The sequence below is a fragment of the Chenopodium album genome, chromosome 1 (genome assembly GCF_948465745.1).
Source record: "Chenopodium album chromosome 1, dcCheAlbu1.1, whole genome shotgun sequence".
Classification (NCBI taxonomy): domain Eukaryota; kingdom Viridiplantae; phylum Streptophyta; class Magnoliopsida; order Caryophyllales; family Amaranthaceae; genus Chenopodium; species Chenopodium album.
This window is the reverse complement of record NC_137834.1, coordinates 10,229,696-10,248,236: the sequence shown is the minus strand read 5'-3', so window position 1 is coordinate 10,248,236 and position 18,541 is coordinate 10,229,696. Positions and strand designations below refer to the sequence as shown.

General features: G+C 44.5%; 1 long non-coding RNA gene across 1 annotated transcript; it reads right to left on the bottom strand.

Annotated features, from left to right (window-relative positions):
- Positions 1-385: 385 nt before the first annotated feature.
- Positions 386-6,420, bottom strand: LOC145560730 (uncharacterized). The gene is made up of 4 exons (XR_014093395.1): positions 5,979-6,420; positions 5,841-5,891; positions 640-893; positions 386-503 (listed from the first exon to the last, which is right to left on the bottom strand). It is a non-coding gene; the product is annotated as an uncharacterized LOC145560730 (long non-coding RNA).
- Between the last annotated feature and the right edge of the window lie 12,121 nt (positions 6,421-18,541).

Here is an 18,541-nt window from a genome sequence, read left to right as displayed (position 1 = left end):
ATGTTGTACAGATGACTTTGAACCTTGAAAGTGGGTCGGTTCAACGACATTTTCCATGGATCCGCCTCTTCGGTTCTTCTTGTTTTGTTCCGACCGCTTCTTATATTCTGGATCGGTGGCAACAATTCGCATCATGCCTTCGTGGACATCCTTATTAAGCCATCTTGGTCTGCGACCATTCAGCCTGTGTGTGATGTTGTAGAACGTGTCACGTAGGCGATTTACAAACTTTTCTTCGAAAGTGTCCTTCACTTGGTTGTTTAACTCAGGTGCCCACTTGAATTTTTTCTACAAATCAAGAAAATGTCTTTATTACAAAATTCAACTCCATCAATATAATTTATAAAACATGTATTATGTTAGGTTAAAGTTATCATACGTTGAACAAGTTCCAAAAGTGCTCTCTTGAATCTTCATCAACCTCTCCATAATTCCTCCAAGGCTCAACATAGTAGCCGGTTAGCGAGTCGGAGAGCACATTCTTCACCGGGATATCATCAAACCTATAATAAAGGATAGACATTCATGTAAGTAGATAATCAACAAAAAGTGAACAAAACATGGTTAAAGTAATACAAATTCACTTTATCAAAGTAAATACGAATTTAAGGATATTTCCTTATACAAATACATACGCACCAAAGTGTGGAAGGGTCCAACTCTAGCAAGTCATTAGGATGCGGGTCCTGTAGCTCCTGTTCCTGTTGCTCCTGTTGCCCTTGTACATGCCTAGGAATCTGTCTCCGATTAACGATTTCTTGAGAGGCCCCCAAATCATGTGCCTCCTCTTCCTCCATTGACTCATCCTCGTCAACACGTACAACCTGAGATTTCCCCTTAGTCTTTCTCCTCTTGGACGTTTCTCCTTTATTTCCTCCTCCCATGATGACCACCTGAAAAAGTTGTTAGTACCATGATCGCACATTGTAAATTCATAAATTAGATCCATAAGACATTAAAATAATAAAATGAGACCAAAAATGTAATGCAATATTACAAGTCCGAGTAGTCATTAAAAACTAAACATTCGAAGACAATAGTTAAAGGAGTAACTACATATTCTCCTCTTCATTACTCTTATCACTACTACCACTATCATTATCACTATCATTATTACTATCACTAGTGTCATCATAAAATACATCGATGTCCTCTTCTTCGTCACTGTCACTGGAGCCAATGCTTTCTTCTTCTTCTTCATCGCTTGAGATAATAAAGCCATCGTCATCATCATCATCACTATCAAGTTCATATTCTGGAATGTCATTTGGTGGACAAAGCGTTGCATGTACTTGTGGTGAAGGACCCTGCAAAAACTCTAAATCCACCGGAGCATCAATCATCGACCTTGCTTGAGTTCTAAATACAGCCCACCATTGAACCCGATCACGTTTAAGGCTAGGGTAAGATGCATAATACACTTGAGACACTTGGTAAGATAAGACTAATGGATCATACTTGGGATACTTCTTAGTATGATTTACTTCGACAAGCTTGTATTGTTCATGAATGTTCATTCCTTTACCACAATCCATCCAACTACAACTAAACAAAATAGTCTTGTACTCTTTTTTGGGACCGGTGTAGACAAGTTCAATTATGTCGTTTAAAATGCCAAAGTACTCTCCACCGTCCTCACTTGAGACACACACCCCGTAATTCATCGTAGATTTGTGTTTGCCATAGGACTGTGTGTGGAAATTAAAGCCACCGACAAATATCTGGTTCCAAGTTCGAACACGCTTGAAAGGCCTCATAGACAATGCTCGCAACACATCGGAACTTGGTTTTTGTTCTCTCACCTATAACCGTTACGAATACAAGTGTCACACTAATTGAAATGAAATATATTATATTATATTATCACAAATTAATCGATATGCAATGTTCGAAAAGTATTATCACCTTGTGATGAAACCAACCAGGGAATTCACTTTTGCATTTCTCCATGACATCTTCTCGACGCAAATAAGTTCGAGTACTAAGAATGTAGTCCTCAAACTGCCTAATAGATTAATGACACATGGTTAATCATTGCAGCAATTATATTAAATTTAAGGGATTTTCAAAAGTTTATCCTAAACATATATACCTTTCGTATTCACCAAGAATGCCGGTATTTCTTAAAACGAACAAATGAGCACGTTCGAGTTCCTTGTCATCTAAATACCGAGTTTTACCCAAATTTGACACACGACCCTTATCCACCGTGAACAGCTCTGGGATTTCATCGTTGTCAGCCGGGGATTCCACATCAGCATTCACATTTCGACCTAGATCTCGTGTTTTTGTGTCAACTGAGGGCTGAAAGTAATTGGAGCAGAAATTTGATATCTCTTCAGTGAGATAAGCGTTGCATATGGAACCTTCAACACAAGCCTTATTACCAATTTTTCGTTTCAGGTGATTGAGGAACCTGTAATTATGTTTATGTAGCCGTAGAAGTATAAGTAACGAAAAGCAATGAAAGAGATGAAAGTAAAAGTTGAGAAAGGACCTTTGATTTACCTTTCGAAAGGATACATCCACCGATATTGAACAGGTCCACATAACTTGCCCTCATATGGCAAATGAATTGGTAAATGCTCCATGGAGTTGAAGAAAGATGGGGGGAAATCCTTCTCAAGCTTGCACAGGATCTCAGCTATGTTTTTTTCCAATCGCTCCATGTCGCTAACTGTAATTGTGTAGCAACATAAATCGCAAAAGAATTGGCTTATCTCTGTAATTGCATTCCATATATGGGTAGGGAGCAATTCTCTCAAAGCAGTGGGCAAAAACCTCTCCATGAACACGTGACAATCATGACTTTTCATTCCATGTAACTTACCTGATTGCAAATCAACGCATCGGCTCAAATTAGAAGCGTAACCATCAGGAAACCGCAGCTGTTTGACCCACTCACACAAAACCTTTCTCTGAGCCTTGTCAAGAGCAAATGGAGCCTTTGGCATGAATTCTTTTCCTCTATCATCCTCTTGAAGATGTAGCTGGGGCCGTTTACAGTATTTAGCAATGTCATTCCGAGCTGATGGCGTGTCACAAGATAGCTTTTTCACGTCCATTATAGTGTGAATCAACTGATCAAAAATTTTTTTTTCAACGTGCATGACATCTAAGTTGTGACGAACAAGCAGATGTTTCCAATATGGAAGGTCCCATAGAGTGCTTTTCTTGAACCACCCTTTTTTTGCATTCTTGAGACGTTTCAGTGCCTTGGGGCCATCTGTTGCTTTCGGGAGGTTTTTCACACATTCCCAAAGTTCCTCTCTTGACATGATGTGAGGTGGTGAACCTTTTTCGACTTTGTTTTTACAAAATGCATTTTTACTATTTCGAAAAGGATGATTTGTCGGAAGGAATTGACGATGGCAATCAAACCAAGAAACCTTACCACCATTTTCGAGCCAAAATGCTTTGCTTTTTTCCATGCAATATGGACAAGCCTTCTTACCGGCTATGGTCCAACCAGATAACATACCATAAGCCGGGAAGTCACTAACGGTCCATAGGATGGCTGCTCGAAGATTGAAATTTTGTTTTCTCGAAATATCGTAAGTATTTGCCCCAACTTCCCACAACTGTTTCAACTCGTGTATGAGCGGTTGCATGTAAACATCCAAGTTGCCCTTAGGGTTTTTAGGACCAGGAACGAGTAACGAAAGAAACATGAACTGTCTTTTCATACACATTTACGGAGGCAAGTTATAAGGGGTCAAAATGACAAGCCAACATGAATACTGTCCCCCAAACTGACCATGTGGAGCAAATCCATCCGTACATAGGCCAAGTCGAACATTACGAGGTTCAGAGGCAAACTCAGGAAAGCAACTATCTAGGTGTTTCCACGCTTCACTATCGCTAGGGTGTGCCATTGTGCCTTGAACTCGAGGATTTTAGCATGCCATGTCATTTCCTCAAAAATGTTTTTAGTTGCAAAAAGCCTTTGCAACCTAGGTGTGATAGGGAAATAAAATAGAACATTCAAAGGCACTAAGCCACCTTTAGAAGTCTTCTTGTATCGGTCGCTGCCACACACCCTACATGTAGATAATTGAGCATCATCTTTCCAAAACAACATACATCCTTTCGGGCATGCATGAATCTTTTCATGGGGCAGCTCTAACCCCTTAACAATTTTCTTGACCTCATAGAATGTCTCGACCATGTGGTTGTTGTTAGGAATCGCTTCATTAACCAAAGAAGCAAATCCATCAACACATCTGTGCGGCAAATTATACTCACACTTTAGGCTAGTGATTCTAGAAGCCATCTCTAACACAGACAATGAACTCCCTTCGTATAACGGTTGTTCAGAAGCCCTTAACAAATCAAAAATGGCTTGGCTTGTGCATTAGGCTCCTCCTCTATTGAAACAGGTGGCTCTTCGGAATGGCCTTGATCTTGAGACTGACCAAAGGCATCCAAAACCATTTCACGATATTCATTTAACTGCCTTCTACGAGTTCCTGGAAACCCTTCCCCATGACACATCCACTCATAGTAATTAGGTAAAAAACCGCTGCGATACAAATGAAGTTTGACCGTATCTGGATCCCAAAGACGTTTGTTTTTGCATTTAAAACATGGACACCTAATTTCATTCGGGTTGCTATCTCGGGATGATCTTCCACATATTTAAGGAATTCATCCACCCCCTTCAAGAACTCAGGATTAATAGAATTCCCAACCTTCCTTTCGTACATCCAGCTACGTTCTTTTCGTTTCATGATTACAAGTTCTACACAACTAACACATATGCCATTAATCACATTAGTCATAAAGCACAATATATATTCATTATAGATCAAACTGTTATGGAAATGCAAATGAGAAGAGAAATGATTTCCAAGGGTCCTTATCACTCCAACCTAACCCATCCTTGTACGTTCAATCTCACTAGTGAATGTATGCCAGAATTTCAATTCTATGGAAAATCCGGCAGCATCTCCCTACAGTTCCCCAAGTACACAATATAGGCGATTAGAAACACCTATATATGTACCTAGAGAACATTTTAGAGAAATGACAAGCAAGGATCTTCCTTAGAATTAAAACAAAGGAATACATTCACCACCTAAGTGAGAATAAACGTACAAGGACACTCCCAACCGGGGACTATTCAAGACATACTCCTAATGTGTATGCCTTGAACGGGTATCTAGGCATATGATTATGCAAATGATTTTTTAAAAGATATTAAAACTAAACTGACATACAAAAAATTATACAAATATATCATAATTAAACTTAACATAAACAAACATATCATAAAACCATAACATTAATATAAACAAATCAAACCAAACAAAACCAAACTAAACTAACATATCATAATATTAAATATAGTAACATGCATTATAAAAAATTAAACTTAAGTAAGAAACATTATATTAAACTAAACAAAACTAAACTAGATTATAATGAACTAAAGTAATCTAACATACATCATATTAAACAAAACAAACAAAACGTACCTAAAGTTTCATAATATTAAACTAATCTAATATACTTTAGTAAAACTAAACTAAATTAAACCACATTATATTAAAATAAACTAAACTAAAGTTTCATAATATTAAACTAATCTAATATACTTTAGTAAAACTAAACTAAATTAAACCACATTATATTAAAAAAAAAAACTTAACTAAACTAACATACTTACAAAAAAGTAAACTAAACTAAACTAAACTAACATACTTACAAAAAAAAAAAGTAAACTAAACTAAACTAAAACACATTATATTAGAAAAAACTTAACTTAACTAAGTTATGTTAAACAAAACCAAACCAAAGTAACATACATACAAAATATTAGAGTTTGTAATGTGACTAACCTTTAGATCTGCACTTCTTTTTGACAATTAAACAATCTAATTGTACAAATCCTACAAAATATTTAAAAAAATAAATTAAATAAATAAGGGTTTATTATTTAACAAAAAAAAAATTAAAAAAAAGTGGGGGAAACTGACCTTGGCGCGGCGCCGACAACAACAACCATCCACGGCGATGGAAGGGAGGAGGCCGGAGGTCGGAGGCTGCGGTTGTGGTGGTCAAAGCAAAAAAAGTCAGATTCGAATTAAAAAAAAAAAAACAAAAAAAAAAAAAGGTGTACACTGACCTGGTAAGGTGGCGCTGGAGGCTCGACGACGGATACAAGCCGCCCCTTCAGCCGCCCTCTTTCTCCTTCTCGTCCGATTTTTCTTTCTCCTTCTCGACCTCTTTTTCTTTCTCCTACTCGTCCTCTTTCTCTCTTACAATGTCGGCTCCGTTTGGGTCACCGACGGCGGCAGTTGCGTGACGGAGGGCTGAGGTTTGGGTCACCGATGGCGGCAGAAACGTGCAGCGACTTCTGTTTCCCTCTCTCTTTCTCTCTCCTTCTCTTTCTTCTGTGCAACGACTCCAAAAATTCCCTCTCTCTTTCTCTCTCCTTCTCTTTCGTTCACCAGGGCGTCGCCGGAAACCACCAGGGCGGCTGGTGTGCGTTGCCGGCGTAACGGTTAAGCGCCGCCTCGTTCTTTATTCTCTCTCCTTTTCTCTCTCTCTCTCTCCTGCCGCTGCTTCTCTTTCTCTCTCTGCGTTTCTTTCCCCCTTTTTTTAGGTCAAGGATACAATTTTAATTTTCAAAAATGACAATGACTTTTACGACGGAAATAAATTCCGTCGTAATTATAAACTTACGACGGAATATTCCGTCGCAAATTACTTTACGACGGAATATTCCGTCGGAAGTTTATAATTACGACGAAATTTATTTCCGTCGTAAAATTTACGAGGGAAAATGCCTCGTAATTGAAATTTTCCGTCGCTAAATTGCGACGAAATGTTTTCCGTCGAAAATATCCACCTTAACGACGGAAAAACATGTCCGTCGTAAGTATTCCGTCGCAATTTAGCCTATTTCTAGTAGTGGATGATCCAGCATGGACCATTCAGACGGCGACGTGTGTCACCCAAAAAGATGCCCAGAGGCCTTTTGGGCTCAGTGACACGTGTCACTCAGGCATTGCCTCTGGAATGGCGGCCTTCAAGGGCCCAAACCTTGAGGCGCCGTTTTGCGGCGTGACCTAATTCCTAGGTCACTAGATCCTAGGGAGGGCACACTTTCCAAAAGGACCCTATAAATAGGGACATTCTTACATTTACGACAAGAAAGATATACACGCAATACGAGACAATACGTCACTTACTACAGAGTTGTCATTTTCAAAGAACAGACAGCACTTTACCTGAGCTTGGAATCCGAGCAGATAACTTTACTTCCGCACGTTTTATTACCGAACGCTTACTAACTTAATCTTCGGAGGCGGACCACCGACCATCCGGCGGTCCGTTTGCTTTGCAGGTACAGGCGTCCTTTGTTGAATCCAGTCTCAGTGTTGTAACTCTCCCAAGGGACAAAAACCCCCGAAACATTTGGCGCCGTCTGTAGGGAGAGTACCTCTGAAATGGCTTCACAAGCACCTGTACCGAATCTAGAGGCCAATCGGCCTCCAGAAGACATAATGGTCCAGACGGACCATGACTCAGGTGACGACGCTGACGTCGAAACCTATGTGGATCCAAATGGATCCCTCATCTCTTAACGCATCTGCAGTAAGGAAAAGCGGGAGCGTCACCCTGACCAGGCAGGGCCAAGCAAAACTGCTGGTCAGCCAAAGAAGCCCTCGGGGCGGCCGGGTGATCCTTCCTAGGCGGCAGGATCGACTCCCGTCTCCCGAGATGAACTAATGAGACTCCTGGGCAGTCTCAGGGGTGAAATCAAACAACTCGCCTCAAAGAAGTCGTCTACTCCTAGAAAGGAGCAGTCGGCCAAGAAGCCAGCTCAAGCTGGCAAACAGAAGTCGGTTAGGGACCGTCAGCCGACTCCTCATCCTGCCCCTACGGAGAAGGCCCGACCCTAATTTGACCTCACCAGGCTCTGTTTCCCAGAAACGGGCACAAGAAAAGCCATCCGGCACATACAGCCGGATGGTAGCAAGAAAACATTCTCTGATGCTCGGCAATACATTGAGCGGAAGAGGACCCAGCTATCTGAGTCGGCTTCAACGTCGACTTATCATGATAGCTTTCGGAATACCTCTGTGAGGTGTTCCTAGTCTGTACATGAGACTCCAATAAGCAGCCCACGGGTTCTGTCTGGTCCTCATATGATCCAGTCGGCCCAGTACATGGCACAACCACTGTACCAGGCGCCGGTTTTACCTTACATGCAGCCTTCCCTCTTTGGAGGACAGGCGGCATACGGCTATCAGCCGATGGACTGGCAGCTTAGGCTGCAACACCTTGGGGATCAACCCTCTGCTTTCTCCAGGGAAATAACTGAAGCCGTACAGCCGACTAAAGTTAAAAATGTTCTGGTTGGAGCCTATGACGGGACCTCCAACCCAGAAGACCACCTGCTAGCATACACTCACCTCATATATCTACAGGGGTTGGATGGTGCCGCATGGTGTCGTTGCTTTCCAGCCACCCTGAAGGGCATAGCCCAGCAGTGGTTTGGCAATCTGCCGGCTGGTTGCATAAATAGCTTCAAGACGCTTGCGTTCTTGTTTGCTTCAAACTTCTCTATGAACATCCCTGCCAAAAAGACAAGTCTTGATTTGGGCAATGTACAGCAGGGAGATAGAGAAGGCTTGCGTTCCTATGTCAGGCGGTTCAATCTGGTCCGAATCCAGATTCATGGGCTGTCTGATGAGGTTGCTTTCACATACTTCTTTAAGGGTCTGAAGGACAGGTCTACTTTTAAGTACGACCTCGTTCGCAAACAAATCTTTACTCTGGAAGGAGCCTTGCGAGAGGCGGAAGCCTATATACAGGCGACCGAACTCTGCTCCTCCAATAAGCAGTCGGACCATAAGAAGTCCGACCGGCAGAAAGAGAGTCGGCCTTCTCAGCCGGCTCCTAAGCCAGAAGAGAGCAAAAAGAAAAAACAAGTCTGGGCCATTGATAACTCTAATCAATCGGCCCAGAAGAAGAAAAAAGAGTGGAAACCGTACGTCCCAAGGTACGAATTCCACAAGGACTGCTGCACCATCCTCTTGGAAATTAAGGAACGGATGACTCTTGAGAAGCCGACTCCTATGAAAGGTTCCGCTGAAAATCGGAACAAGAACAAGCATTGCCATTTCCATGAGGATGTTGGCCATGACACGAACGACTGCTTCAGTCTCAAGCGGGAGCTCGACCGTCTGGCCGACAAAGGACAGCTGAAGTCCTATGTGAAGTCCAAAGTGACTTCAAAGGCAAATCAAGGGCAGTCCAAGAAAAAGACTCCCCAGCCTGCTGTGAGTGCCGAAACTGATGAAGAACCGGTATACACCATAGCAGGCGGCTTTGCCGGTGGTGGCTCGACCATTCGGGGCACCAAGGACCATCTGAGGAAGATGGTCAACTCTGTTGAAGAAGGGGATGTGGCAGGCACATCCGCCTTCCCTAAAGTTGTCATTACCGAGCAGGACAGAGGCAAAGTCCGTCGGCCGCATGATGACCCTGTTGTCATTGAATGCAAGGTCGCCAACCAGCTGGTTGGTCGAATTCTGATTGACACAGGAAGCTCCTCTGACCTCATCAGCCTCAAATGCTTATCCAATCTCAAGTACAAACCGGATAGCATGATGGAGGTCTCCCACACCCTTGTTGGGTTTGGGGGAGGACTTATGCACCCAGTCGGACGTATTGACTTACCTGTCCGCCTGGGAAGCAGAGGAGACGGTCGGCACATGACCATCCGTTTCCTAGTGGTTGAAGAGCTCACAGCTTACAACCTCATCTTTAGCCGTCATCATCCCTGCACTCATGCTACTCAAGTATGAGAAAGATGATGGAACAGTCGGTTCCCTTAATGGGGACCAAAAGACGGCTCGAGAGTGTTACCTCTCGGACGTCAAGCCCGCGGCCGTAGCATCCGATCGGGGCAAGCAAACGATCGACCTCAACGATGTCGAGGAAGAACAGTCGGCCCCACCAGCTGGAAAGAAAAGAAAGACTGATCAGCTGGTGGTGGTAAAAAAAGAAAAACAATAGCAATCACTGACCGGGGAACGGTCGGATGATCTCCGTCCCCAGCTTGCTGGTGAACACATCGATATCCCTCTGGACGACAACCGTCCAGAGCGGACGGTTAAGGTGGGGACGGTTGCATTTGCAAAGCTGGGTGAAAGCCTTCATCAGCTGCTGAAAGAATTCAAAGACATCTTTGCCTTTGAAGTGGAGGAGATGCAAGACATCAGCCCGGATCTCACTGTCCACAAACTCACCGTGGATCCTAAAAAGAAGCCCATCCGGCAAAAGAAAAGAAACCACGGCGAGGAAAGAAGTCAGGCGGCAGCCGCCGAAGTAAAAAAGCTGTTGGATGCCAAGTTCATTTGGCCGTGCAATTTCCATGAGTGGGTAGCTAACGTTGTGTTAGTAAAAAAGCCGAATGGAACTTGGCGGATGTGTGTTGACTACACAGACCTCAACAAGGCATGTCCAAAGGATAGTTATCCATTGCCTAAGATCGACAGTCTGGTCGACTCAACAGTCGGACATGCCTTGATGAGTTTTATGGACGCCTATTCAGGTTTCCATCAGATTCCCCTGTGGAAAAAAGATCAAGAAAAGACGGCATTCGTCACTGATCAGGGGTTGTTCTGTTATACGGTGATGCCGTTTGGTTTGAAGAATGCGCCTGCTACTTTCCAACGAATGATTAATACGGTCTTCATTAATTAAATCGGAAGGAATGTAGAGGCGTACATTGATGATATGATAGTCAAATCCAAACAACAGGCGGATCATCTTGCTGATCTCCGAGAAACATTCGCCACACTCAGACGACACAAGGTCATGCTAAACCCAAAAAAGTGTCTTTGGTGTTGAGTCTGGGAAGTTTCTCGGATTTTTGATTGACCAAAGGGGAATAGAGGCCAACCTTGAGAAAATACAGGCAGTAATCGACATGCAGTCGCCCCGTACTGTGAAGGAAGTGCAAAAACTAACAGGTTGTCTGGCGGCCTTGGGGAGATTCCTCTGTCGGTCAGGCGACAAGTGTCTCTACTTCTTCCAGGTAATCAAAAAGAAGACCAACTTTGAATGGGGGGATGATGCAGAGGCGACCTTTCATAAGCTGAAAACTCATTTGCACTCTTTGCCAAGGCTTGTCAGCCCTTTGCCCAAAGAGAAGCTCTTCATGTATTTTGCCGTCTCTGATCATGCCCTCAGTGCCGTTCTCTTAGCTGAAAGAGACGGCATCCAGCGCTCCCGGTGTATTTCATTAGCCATGTTCTGAGAAACGCGGAGCTTCGGTACCCCATGGTTGAGAAATTCGGCCTTGCCCTTTACATGGCCATCAAGAAGCTAAAACCCTACTTCTTGGCGCATGCGGTGGAAGTCTATACTGACCAACCGATCAAACGGCCACTCACAACCTTGGAGTCTTCTGGACGAATGCTTAAATGGGCTATTGAAATGCAAGGATTAGAAATCACTTATGAACCAAGGAAGGCAATAAAGGGGCAAGCATTCTCCGACTTTATTGTCGAAATGACAAGGTCGGTTGTACCGGACAATATAGACCAGGTTTGGAAAGTGTATGTGGATGGGAGCTCCACTGTGAACGGCTGTGGTGCAGGGATTATATGTCAATCTCCTGAGGGAGATAAGTACGAATACGCACTACGGTTCAAGTTCCAGGTCTCTAACAATGAGGCCGAGTATGAGGCCCTGCTGGCCGGCATTTGGTACTGCAAGGCGGCAGGGGCAAGGAAAATAGTCGTCTGCTCTGATTCTCAATTAGTCGTACTCCAGGTTAATGGGATGTACGAGGCCACTCATCCGGCCATGATAAAATATTTGCAGGCGGTCAAAAGTGAAGTTGGTACACTTGAGGAGTTTCAGTTAACTCAGGTGCCCAGGTCTTCAAATAATCAGGCGGATGCTCTGTCAAAACTAGCGTCATCCGCCTCTTGTGAAACGCCTCGGTCGGTCTTGTGGGAGGTCATGGAAAAGAGAAGTATATCTAAGGAAGACCCCATTGGAATTCTCGATCGAAGCTCTACCTGGGTGGACGGCATCCGGGCTTATCTTGCAGACGACACGCTCCCAGATTCACCTCAAGAGGCGGCTGCTCTAAAAAAGAAAGCGGCAAACTTCGAGCTGAGACAAGGAGAACTCTTCAAAGCTGGTTTCTTGAAACCCCTATTAAAGTGTGTTACCCCAGAAATGGGGAGAAAGGTTCTCGAAGATTTGCATGCGGGTTTCTGCGCCTCCCATATAGGCGGCAGGTCTTTAGCTGCCAAGGCCAGGCGGCTCTATTTCTGGCCAACTCTGAAGTCGGACGCTATGGAAATGGTCAAAAAATGTGACAAGTGTCAAAATTTTGGCAAGCTCATCCATCGTCTGGCCACAGACCTGACGGCCATCCACAACCCAATTCCCTTTGCCAAATGGGGCATGAACATACTTGGGCCTTACACCGCGGCCCCAGGCGGCAAACACTACATATTGGTAGCTGTGGATTACTTTACCAAGTGGGTAGAGGCGGAGGCGGTCAAAAACATCAAGACAAAAGACGTTATTTCCTTCATCTGGAGGATTATTATCACTCGCTTCGGGGTGCCCATGTCTATGGTTTTTGACAATGGTCCTCAATTTGAGACGCCTCAACTCAAGACTTGGCTGGGAGAACAAGGGGTCTCAAGCCTCTTTGCATCAGTCGGCCGGCCCCAAGCAAACGGTCAGGTTGAAGCCTTCAACAAGTTAATCTCAGACGGGATTAAAAAGAAAATTTAACGGGCTGGTGGTCTTTGGGTGGATGAATTACCACACGTCCTCTGGTCCATCAGAACGACTGCTAAAGGGGCGACTGGAGAAACCCCGTTCCTCATGGTGTATGGTGTAGAAGCTGTCCTGCCCATCGAACAATATGAGCCGACTCTTCGAGTCATGTTATATGACGAAGAAGCTAACTGGGAGGCCATGCGGCTGGCATTGGACTCACTTCCAGAGCGCAGGGGAAATGCCGCCTTGCGCCATGAGATTTACCGTATGAGAATGACACGGGCTTACAACAAGAGAGTACACAAACGTCCTCTCAAAGTGGGGGACTTTGTGCTACGGAAAATGGAGGCAGTCGGTAGGGCGAATGAGCAGGGAAAGTTAACCCCAAATTGGGAAGGCCCTTACCGAATATATGAGGAAGTAAGAGACGGCACCTACCGCCTGGAAGAACCAGACGGCAGGAAGCTGCCTAGGACTTGGAATGTAGACAACTTGAAAAAGTACTACTTCTAAGTACGATTGTAAATACCTCAAATTTTGTCATTTAAAAATTTGTTTAATGAGAATATGCCTTCATTTCCAGCTTGTCTTTTCTTATTATTAGTGGCGCCTATATAAAATACAGACGGCCAATGCATTTGGATAGCGTCTATCCCAACAGCAGACGTCCCAATCCCTCTGAAGAAGCCGACTGCTTTAAAGTAGTCGTTTCTACGAAATTCTTTAAATTTACGCCAACACTTAAACGAATATTTGCTTAAATCTTTAAAAGGCCTAAGGCCAGATAAAATCATTTTGAGGCTAATGGCCAGATATTAGGAAAAACACATAGAGGCCAAATGGTCACAGTCTGCTCCAACATGAGTATGACCGTCTGCTCCAACATGAGTCAAATAACCGACGACGTCTATTCAGGCGAATTCGTCGAGGAGAAGCATCTCCCATTTGGGTGGCACATTGCTCTACAAATACACCAAGCGGCCCTACCGAATGCTAAGGCAGCATTCACAGTCGTTTGGTTTAATCGAAAGTGAAATCTTAAAGGCCAGAATTTTCTAACTGTTCTAGCACAGTCGGAAAAGGGTCATTGTTTCATAAGTAGAGGCTATTGAGGCATTAGGCCGGATGCGCCTGTTTTTGCTCTAGTGCAAGACAAGCGGAAATTTTTTACTGATTTACAAGACAACTAATGAAGTCCTTGGCCAAATACGCCTTTTTTTGCCCAAACGCAGGACAGGCAGACTATTACTTACCAAGAAAACGAGCTAAAATACTTAGCAGATTAAAAAAGAGACTTGTGGGTCGAATGCGCCTGTTATTTGCTCTTGGGGCAAGACATGCGGATTATTCTAAAGTAAAATTAAGACTAAGTTAAAACTTAGCATCTTATCTAGTCAAGGCCTTAGGCCGGTAGCGCCTGCTTTTAGTTCTTGGAACAAAACAGGCGAGGGATTTCTTTTTAGCAAATTTGCTAAGTCAAAAATCTTTTATTTCGTTTGAGCCAATGGCCGAATGAAAACAATTATTCATTAGCTCCGGATGGCCATCTGTCGCGTGGTTTGGGGCAATCACCATAGTGATTGATTGACTTAGAAACCATGTATACTCTTCTAAGTATCAATAATTTCTAAGTCAATCAATCCACTCAACCGAAACCACTCGACATCCGTCCAGGGGCAAGAACATTCGCATGCTATACAGGTTATAATACTTGGCCAAAAAACATGCAACGAAAAAATTTAAAGAACAACAATATGAATGATTTCAGCCAAACGGCCGAATGAATTTAGATTAAAAGACCCAATCGTCACCAGGCGATTGGGTAAGATTGTTTACTGGCCACGCCAGAGAAATTGTCAAATTACCCGACCCCTCGGTCGGTAAAGATACATGGATACTCGGCACGTAGGCCGGAAGATGAAATGTATGCCCATTCGGCCGCAGAAATAATTAAAAATCTTTAAGGGGCAAAGGGATTTTTAGCATTGGCAGCCGCATCATCAGTTGCCGGCTGCTCTTCATTTTCATCATCCTCTTCTTCCCCATCTTCATCACCAGAGGAGCCTGAAGAGGAGTCGGCCTCTTCACCATCAGCGTCATCCTTATTCGCCTCCTCTTTAGCCTGGCGAAGGAGTTCAGCATTGTAATCCTCGTTTGCTTGATCAAACTTAGATTTCCAGATGCCAAAATCAGCACCCGGCTGTACCGCCTCCCATGTCGTCCGCATGATGGATTCGTAGTCTTCCATCATTTGTTTGACAAGGGCCTGCTTCTCCTCCTCGGCTCGGGACTAGAACTTGGCCTTCAGCTGCTCCTGCTGGTTCGCCAGGCGCCCCTCCAGGCGGCCAACCCGCTCCTTGGCCCTCTTGGCCTCTTTCTTGGCCTCTTGAAGAGGCTCAAGCTTTTCCTTAAGGCCTTTAACTTCGGCCTTAAAGTCATTGATTTTGGAGCAGTCCGACTCTAGGTCCTTCTTCACCTGCAGGTTGGCGTCCGCCTGGGAATACATCATATCAAGGGTCAGAAGCTCATTCTGAGCAATTTCAAATTGAGCTCGGTCTAAGGCGGACTCGGCTCGAGCTTTAGCGGCTGTTACCTCTTTCGATTTTTCCTGGATTGGCCGTCTTAGCCCCTGGACGCGCAGCATGGCCTGGAAATAAGAAAGAGTCGGATGGTCAAAACCAGTTGGATTTGTGCTGAATATTGAGGAAAATTTAGCTATCTTTTTTACCTCGCAGAGGTTCCCCAAGATGACATCCAAGTTAAGGGTGCCGACTCCTCTTACGGACGCCTTGTCCTCTGGATCAAGCGCCCGTAGCATCTCCTTGGCCATCTGGACGACGGTCGGCCTTTGCACAGGAGCTGCAGAATTATAAGTTAGTCAAGTTCTAAGAAACAATATTAAGTATTGAAATTCAATAAAGATGCGGCTCATACCGTCCGGCTGAGCCTCCTCCTCCTTCTCCTTCCCATGACGCCTCTTCTCTCCTGCTGAGCTGACAGTAGTGCTGGGTTGCTTAAAGCCACCCTTTGATACCTGAGTGGCATCCAGTTTGCTGACCTCCCTGTCAGCTTCGAGAGTAGAGCCGTCCCCTCTCTTGGGCCTGTGAGCGATGTGCTTCCGGTTCTTGCCGGATGCACTCACATCACCCGCCCCTGTTTTTTGAATTTTGGGTTGGGATTGCTTAGAGGGAGAAGGCCTGGTGGAAACACTCTGCATGAACAAAAAGAAAGGCGTCGGAAAAGCAGGCGGGCAAAATTTAATCTCTATTGAAAAAATATACCAAGTATCATAAACAGCTACCTTGGGAGTCCCGACTGCTTTCTGCTCGTCACTCGCCCTATTGAGGACGTTGGTGCGGTACTTAGCTGCAGAGACGGAAGCCGGCTTCTTTGTTGCTGAGAGCTTTTCCATTGCTTTGTCTGCACCAAAAAGAAGGAGTTAGGCTTTATAAACATACACTGAAAACAATTTAAAGTTTGCTTAAAATCAGACGGCCGACTACCTCTCGGCATCTCAGAGCTTAGACCACAAACGGCCAAGAACACCCCATCTTCTAGCCACTTGTAAAGGGAAATGTAGCTCTGGGGGACGACTATTTTCTCTCCATGCTCGTTTGTCCGAACGGACACTTTAAACAGACCCCGGTCAAAAATTTCCTCCTGGGCCCGCCTAGGGAGAGGGGGCAAGGCACTCTTGCCAGCCAGGAGGGGCGGATCCTTGTTCCACCGATTGTATTTTTGGTTCAGTCGGCTTTCATAGGAATGGACAATGAAGAACTTTGTTCTCCAGTCCTTCCATTTGTTCTCTTTGCCGACTGCCATCATGTACCCCTTGTAGGTGTACAAGGTATACCAGCCTTCGCCGCCCTTGGCAGGCGCTCGGCTGAGATAGTGCATGTGGGCGAATGCCTCAAAGCTGGGATCCACCTCAAGAATTTCTCATGCGACAACGTACCCGATGATATTTATCCATGAGTTCGGGACAAGTTGCCAGATACCCAGTTGGTATCCGTCCAATATCCTCTCCACGGCCAGATGGAGAGGGAAGCGTAAACCAGCCTGAAGGACCGCCTCGTAGCAGCCAAAGGCTTTGTCCTTATAACTGGCCAGGGAGGGCCAGGTTATAGTATCCTCCTTGTTGGGGACGGACAAGGAGAAGCCATGCCCCATTACAGTCTTGCGCCTGAAATTGGCAAGACCGGATGTCATGGAGGTCTGCTTGCTTTGCGGAACATGGTGATAGTAGGGGGCGCGCTCCAAGCGCCTGGAAGCACTCGGCTCCGCCCAGCCTTCCCCTTTTTCTACTGACAAGGACTCCCTTGCAATATCTATTTTCGCTCGGACCTCCTCTGACTTGACAGAGGCGCTATCAGAAGATGACGAGGCCGAATCGTCATCAGAACTTTCCCCAGAGCTAGGGGACTACCGGCTAGGGCCAACAGGGTCCTCCCCTAGACTCTCCTCCGACGCCTGTTCTAAAGGCTCGGCCTGGTACTGACTGTCGGCTTCCCGCAGTATAGAATCACTGGGGGTGTCGCTTGAAGAAGAGGGAGAGTAGTAAGTTGGAGTTTGGGGAAGGTCAGAAGAGGGATTTGGGGGGTGCTCAGAAATCTCACTAGCTGGCACCCTAATGGAGCCGTCTGAATTTGGAGTCTCACTGTCCGAATGGTAAAAGGAACCATCCGGCCTATATCTCCTTGTTGTCTGCTTTGTTCGAGCCATCGTGTTCTGCAGATGCACAGACACTGTCGGATTTGGAGATGTACTTAAAGGAAAGTTCTCGAACGAGCATTCGACACTCCTAGTTCTAGATTCAGCCGTACCCGGTGACCGGCTGATCGCTAACCTAGGCCGTGCCGTGTACGTTTGGGAAACCATTTGAATAAATGAAAAATGCAAGAAAAAAATAAAAGAAAAGAGCATGCGGTTACCTTAGAAGAAGGTATTTGAGGCGCCTGGTTGGCTGAAGCAGTCGGTCAGAAAAGCCGAGTGTTGGATGCTTGACAAAAGTCAGGGTCTTTAAGAGTCTTTGAGAGTCAAAAGTCCAGAGATTCTCCAAGATCCGCAAAGGTGTGAAAACGAAAATGAAGTCAAACCCTCCTATTTATAGAAAGGGGAAACCCTAATTTTTCCCCCCCAAAAAACAATTTGAAAATCCGCCCAGTCATATGAAGACACCTGTCACAGGTGCCACGTGAACGGTTTACAAGTTCCTAAATAAGATAATTAATAATCTTGTTTAGGGTTAATAAGATAATTAATAATCTTGTTTAGGGTTAATCTTGTAATCACGCTTAATAAGATAATTAATAATCTTGTACTTGTAATCACGCTTAATAAGATAATTAATAATCTTGTTTAGGGTTAATCTTGATTATAATTCAAGTGATCGCCAATAATAGTTTTATTTGTGCATTAATATTCAACCAACATAGATAAACAGGTTTAGGTTAATCCTATTGATTATATGTTAGTCAAAAAACGTACATGAATACGATCAGAAAAAAGTAGAGGCCTATTATTAGGGCAGGTTAAATCTCTTTTAGGTTGGATTTGTACCTTCATCCCCGAACTACCAATCATGGTTCCAGACCTATTGGAGTTGACGATCTCCTGAATCGTTAAGGGGTGTAACCTTCACCTCGTGAACGGTTTACAAGTTCCTAAAACTTGTTGGCGACTCTTTTGCTCTATCTTCTTTCCCTTTGGACGCTACCGTACTTTAGTGTATGATCACAGTGAGGTTCAAGCAAGGGATAATGCTTGAAATATT